Source organism: Helianthus annuus, chromosome 14, assembly GCF_002127325.2.
Source record: "Helianthus annuus cultivar XRQ/B chromosome 14, HanXRQr2.0-SUNRISE, whole genome shotgun sequence".
Classification (NCBI taxonomy): Eukaryota; Viridiplantae; Streptophyta; class Magnoliopsida; order Asterales; family Asteraceae; genus Helianthus; species Helianthus annuus.
The window spans coordinates 134626844-134633225 of NC_035446.2; the positions used below are offsets into that span (position 1 = coordinate 134626844).

A 6382-nucleotide genomic window follows, 5' to 3' on the forward strand; every position below is an offset into this window, starting at 1 on the left:
ACTTCTGGACAATCTGTTTTGCTCAGTGCCGCACCCCGATGATTTCGCCATCGGTTGGGGTGTGACAGATTGGTATCAGAGCCATAACTATAGGGAATTAGGGAAGACTCGACCTAGTCCGGGTTGATGTCTTAGAAATAACCTAGTCTATAGTTAGGTACCAACAGACCGACTTGTGTGTACCCTTAGGGGTGCTGAACGAGCCTATTCGCTTACTATTCTTGCTATTCTCGCGCACGCTACACTATCACTGCACAATTATTCAAAAATAAACGAGTAATTTGATCGAGATTAGGTGTGAAAACCGCAAACTCTCGATTAATTTGCTTATTTGATCTGTATTTATCTATAAAACACGAGAATTTACGTTGAATCAGGAGTGAAATCCTTACTTTAACGCAAGTTTTCGTCTCTGTTTATATCAAAAACAGAAGCAAAGTTGTTAAGTTAGGGGTGAAACCCGAATCTTGACGACTTGTTTTGTCCTCTATTTTGTTTTAGGAAACTCTCGCCAAAGTCTCGACGGACTCCAACGACCGAAAGTCGCACTGAAGCTGGAAGGATGCATGCCATTCGCCCAGACTTGAGGCGAGAGCACAGTCCTGAAGGACAAAGTGTGAACTAAAGTACTTGTGAATAGTCGAATCACTTTGGTTAGTCAAAGTCTAACTAGCCGCAGACAATCTATTTCTCGATTTCTATGTGTTTCAACTCTGAGATTTGTTGATTTTATGTAGGTTTTATGTGTTTAATATGACGTATTTGTTTATGTGTTTTCGATTTTTGGTAATATACTCACTTTTCACTATCGCTTTGATCGACACACACGACTCGCATCTCTATCTCAAAACGCTGCCAAATCGCTAATTGTGGCTGACCATATGCTAGGTTATACGATTATACTATACTACTCGCGATCGCTATTCTCGAACGCGCGCATGATTTGAATGATAGGTTTCTGTATGCTGACTGCCTCTATGTGATTATATGTGCTCTACGTGCCCTATGTGCCTACGTGTTATGTGCTTATGTGCTTCTGTGCTTATGAGATTATGTGCCGATGTGTTTACGTGATCGTGTTCCTGAGCTTTAGTAGTATTAGGGTTGTGAGGTGAGATTCGATTATGTTGTGTTGAGTCCTGTGGCGATGTCTGTTGCAGAAAATGTCGTCATCTGGATCTCGCACTACCGGAGATGCCCGCCGAAAGCAAGCAGACAAACGCCTCGCTGCCATGATTACTAAGCAGATGGCAAAGGTCGTACCCCAAGTTGTCAGTGAACTGTACGAGAACATGAGCAAATCGTCTGAGGAATCCAGAACCAAACCCCCAAAGCTGCTTTCAGCTTCAAGCAGTTTAAGGCATGCGGACCGAAAGAGTTCACTGGAGAAGAAGGCCCTACGACTTTGTTTCAATGGTTCGACTCGATCAAAGTCACTTTGCGTCAGAGTGGATGTCCTGACAATCTCCGCACACTGAATGCGACCGACGTCTTCCAGTCCCGCGCTCTAGACTGGTGGACTGCCGAAAGGAACAAGCACGGAAATGATGCAGCCTACGGTCTGTCACGGGATGAGTTGAAGAACGTTATGCTCGATGAGTTCTGCCCTCCCCATGAGCGCCAGAAGCTGGAGGTTGAATTCGCCGTAAGGAACCTCTCGGCACCGTAACCTACGGCGCCAGCCGTAGGCTACGGCGCCCTATGCTGAATTTTTGCTTGGGGCCTTAAACGACGCCCTATGCTGAATTTGGTTAGACGTTTGAACATTACCATCTTCTACCGCATGCACTTGTGTTCGGGTAACGGCTGGTCGTGCTCTCCTTGATGCTTAAGCTTTCCTCTTTGATGTAATTGCCATTTGTTCCAAGAACTCCCAATCGTCATGCTCATAGTTTGTGCCAAATGTTCCATTTGTAATGGACATTAAATCACGAGCATATTCGGCACTCAACCCTTCGTGGAAGGCATTCATCAACTCCCAAAGTTCAATTCCATGATGAGGGCAATTCTTGATCATCATATTGAAACGCTCAAAGGCTTCATGAAACATTTCGCCTTGTTGTTGTTGAAAACTCCTCAACCCCTTCCTAGTATCATTGGTCTTTTGGGCGGTGTAAAATTCGTCTAGGAAAATTTGTTGCATTTCTACCCAAGTATAAATAGATGCTGATGGCAAAGTGTAGAACCACTTCTTTGCCTTATCCTCCAACGAAAATTGAAATAAGACTAACTTGACATCATCGGCCGAAAAACCTTGACTCCCAAGAGTATTGCAAATTGAGTCATAGGCCTCCAAATGAAAATAAGGTTCCTCGGTTGCTAGACCCTTATATTTAGGTAAACTTTGTAAAGAATTAGTCCTTACTTCAAAAGTTCTTCCTTGGTTGTTATGAGGAATAACCACCGGTGAAGGATTATGAGTAATCACTGGCCTAAAATGCACTTCAATACCCCTCGCATGTTCTCTAAGATGCCTTCTTGGTACACCAACCCACCCCCTTGGACGCATAGGACCCATTGGTCTAGGCCTATGCCCTTGTGGTGCTAATGGTTGTTGAAACTGTTGTTGTGGCATCGGTGGTTGTTGAATTGGCCTTTGAAGTTGAGGTTGTACATTCTGTGGACGAACTTGTTGCAATGGTATAGGATGTTGCAATTGTGGCCCTTGTGGCCTCGGCCTAACGTGTTGTGGTATGAGTTGTTGTTGTTGTTGCACTCCACCAACACTTGGCATTCCCTGAAATTGACCTTGCACATAACCAAAGTCGCCTTGATCTCCATCACCCCCATAAGCATACCCATCTTCATCAAAACCCTCAAATTCCTCATATCCCTCATCATAACCATCTCCTTGAATTCCCGAAGATTGCCCAAATGGAAGAGTCGAGTACTGAAAACCCGACTGGTTTGATGGTCGAAACGATGAAGCATGGACAATGGTCGAGTTTGGTGCTATGGTATAGTTTGAATATGATGGACCCGCACCCGGAAAGAAATGGGATAATGGTGGAATAGTAGTAGCAGGGTTAAAAGTAATGGTGGATTCTTCTTGATTGGTAATGGGTTGGGTGGTGTTGGTTGGTGTGACATTTTGAAGTATGGTGGGTTCGGTGGTAGTGGTTGGAAGGGTGGTATTTGGTGAAGGTTGAGTGGTTGTTGGTATAAATGGTGGAGCAGGTTCACACGTAGTGGGTGGTGGTTTGGACATTTAGTCGCCTAATTTTGTGCCTAAAGCCTATCGTTTGTTACCCCTTAGCTAGTTTTCTAAAAATTTACCCGACTTGACCCGGTCTTATAGTGTTAGTAGTTATTTTAGTAGTGTGTAGATACGTTCGATGTTATGTTGAATGTTTGAAAAAAAAAGAAAAAAAAGTGATGAAAAAAAAGAGAAAAGAAAAGAGAAAAAAATGGAAAAAGCAATGAAAAAAAATTTAATGTTGAGTTGTCTTGTCTTGTATATAACTTTAAGTTTGTTTGTTTGTTTCATTATGTAATAAAAGACCGGGTAAGTCCTTCGCTACTACATATATATTCCATTTCCTACCGTATGCCTAGCCACGTTACAACCTTAAAGTCCCTTTGATTTGCATTCATGTTTGACACTTGTTATGAGAAGGATCGATTTAGGTACAAGCCTATAGTTGTGCAATCACCCGTTTGCCTATTGTGTGTCTATCTTACAAATGCTAGTGCTTACTTGTAGCCGAGAGGAGAGATTTAGAGAGGGGTGTGTTGCTTGGGTGTTAAGAAAAGGGTTAGTCAAAGGATTACATGTTTATGCTTGGTTTATGTTGATCGCTTGTTTTGAAAATGATTTGATGTGTTGCTTGGGACAAGCAACGGGTAAGTGTGGGGATGTGACGGGTGGTCCGTAGGACAACCCTTAAACAAGCTAAAAATATATACATCTCATACTTTATTCGGTTAATCGCTTAAATTTGGTAACTACGAGTCATTTGGTTTTGCAGGTGTTAAAGTGCGTAAGGAGTGGGTATTATGAAGGTTAAATAAAAGCCTGATGTTGGAGGAAGAAAGATTGGAAGAATCAAGTTGAATCAAAGAAGGAAAGGAAAAACATACTATACAGCACCGTAACCTACGGCCCTGGCCGTAGGTTACGGCCCCAAACCCTTCAAAATAGCACTGCCGTAAGATAGACTCTCATCACCGTAAGGAACCTCTCGGCACCGTAACCTACGACGCCAGCTGTAGGCTACAGCGCCCTATGCTGAATTTTTGCTTGCTGACTGCCGTAAGCTACGGCAGGCGCCGTAGCTTACGGCGCTGACTGATCTCAAAATGTAACTTACACATTTATTGGCCATTTCATGAGGATTTATGGTGTCTTATGATATATTTTCGGTTACACAATCATTGGGACGAAAATTGGAGCATTCTTGGAGACATTGGAGTGAAGAACACTATCGGAATCATTAGTTTTTGTGCTTTGATCTTTATGAACAATAGAAGTTTTGTTATGATGTTGCTTCAAGCCATGAGTGGCTAAACACGTGATGATTGTCCTAGATTGAAGGTTTGATTGAGACATTTCATGTTTGGTTTTTCTAATTTCTAGAATAACAATCTTTATCTTTATGATTTGTTGTTATGGTGTGTGATTTTTTGTTAGTAACTTGTTAATTCTTACGTTGAACTAATTAGAAACCATATGTTCTTGGTGCCGTTGGCAATCGAGATATCATGGGTATAGTTAGGCTTGGGTAAGGGTTGATTGATCATTGGGTAACAACCTCACGTTCTAGGAATCTGAGTACTTAGTTCCCTTTCATCACTGCAAGTAATCACACATGAGCTATGTCTATGTAGTTCTTTCTAGTGAAATGATAATATGAATGTCGAAGCAAACCGGAAATCAAGGATGGTCATTTGTCTCTAATTTGCTTACAACCAAAACTTCTCTTTCGCAATTTAGTTAGTTAAATTTAGTTCTAAAACCAATCCAATCAAATCAATTATTAAACTTTATTTTCTTGCAATTAGCTTAACTTAGTTCACTTAGATAATCTTCTAAATAACACATATTCCACAAACTCCCTGTGTTCGATACCCACTTGCCACTATCTACTTAGTAGTAATTGGATTAAATTTGATTGTGACCACGACATCACCGCTACTCAAATTTGACGTGATGTCGTGGTCACAATCAAATTTAATCCAATTACTACTAAGTAGATAGCGGTAAGTGGGTATCGAACACAGGGAGTTTGTGGAATATGTGTTATTTGAGAATTTATCTAGATTAACTAAATTAGACTAATTGCAAGAAAATAGAATTCAAGAGTTGATTTGATTGGATTGGGTTTTAAAACTATAATTAACTAATTAAATTGCAAAAGATAAGTTTTGGTTGTAAACAAATTAGAGACAAATGATCATCTTCAGTTTCCGGTTTTGCTTTGACATTTATGCTAACATTCAACTAGAAAGAACTACATAGACATAGTTCATGTATGATCAATTGCAGTGATGAAAGGGAACTAAGTACTCAGATTCCTAGAACGTGAGGTTGTTACCCGATGATTAATCAACCCTTACCCAAGCCTAACTATACCCATGATATCTCGATTGCCAACGGCACCAAGACCGTATGGTTTCTAATTAGTTTAACATAAGAATCAATACTTTACTAACAATCAATCATGCACCATAACAAACAATTCAAATAATAAAGAGATTGTTATTCTAGAAATAGAGAATTAAAGCATAAAGTCTTACAAAACCTTCCACCAAAGATGAGCACAAAGTATTTAGCCACTCATGGCTTGAACAAACATCATGACAAAAGTTTTAATGTTCAACAAGATCACAAGCAACAAAAACTAGATAAAAGATAGATAAAAGGATAATGTTCTTCATGCCCCCAAGTGTCTAATATACTCCCATTTTCGTCCCCTAGCAAGTAGTAACCGAAACTAGCATGATTGGTCACAAAAACCCTCATCAAAAGTGATTTTAATGCATAAGTTACACTATAGGATCAGTCAGTGCCGTAACCTACGGCCCTCAGCCGTAGGTTACGGCGGTCAGCATATGTGAACAAGTCAACAACTCGCCGTAACCTACGCCAGGGTGCCGTAGGTTACGGCGGCCAGCATTTCTTTACGGCATGTGTCTCCTGCTTTACGGCAATGCACCCGGACCAAGTTTGGAGCCGTAACCTACGGCCAGGAGCCGTAGTTTACGGCGGTCACTGAAGTTTTCTTCCTTGTTTTTTCTTTGTAACATCCCCCATTCTCTATTCTTGTTCTACAACTTCTAACATCGTGTCCAAGCTTCATAAGAACCACTTCTTATGCCCTTTAGTGCCTGCAACATTAAACCTCTCGTAGTTACTAAGTTCAAGCAATAAACCGAATTAAGC

At 41.0% G+C, this 6382-nt stretch overlaps 1 non-coding gene across 1 annotated transcript; it reads left to right on the top strand.

Annotated features, from left to right (window-relative positions):
• Positions 1 to 1988: 1988 nt before the first annotated feature.
• On the top strand, positions 1989 to 2094 carry LOC118486856. Its single transcript, XR_004880023.1, has one exon. It is a non-coding gene; the product is annotated as a small nucleolar RNA R71 (small nucleolar RNA).
• Positions 2095 to 6382: the final 4288 nt, after the last annotated feature.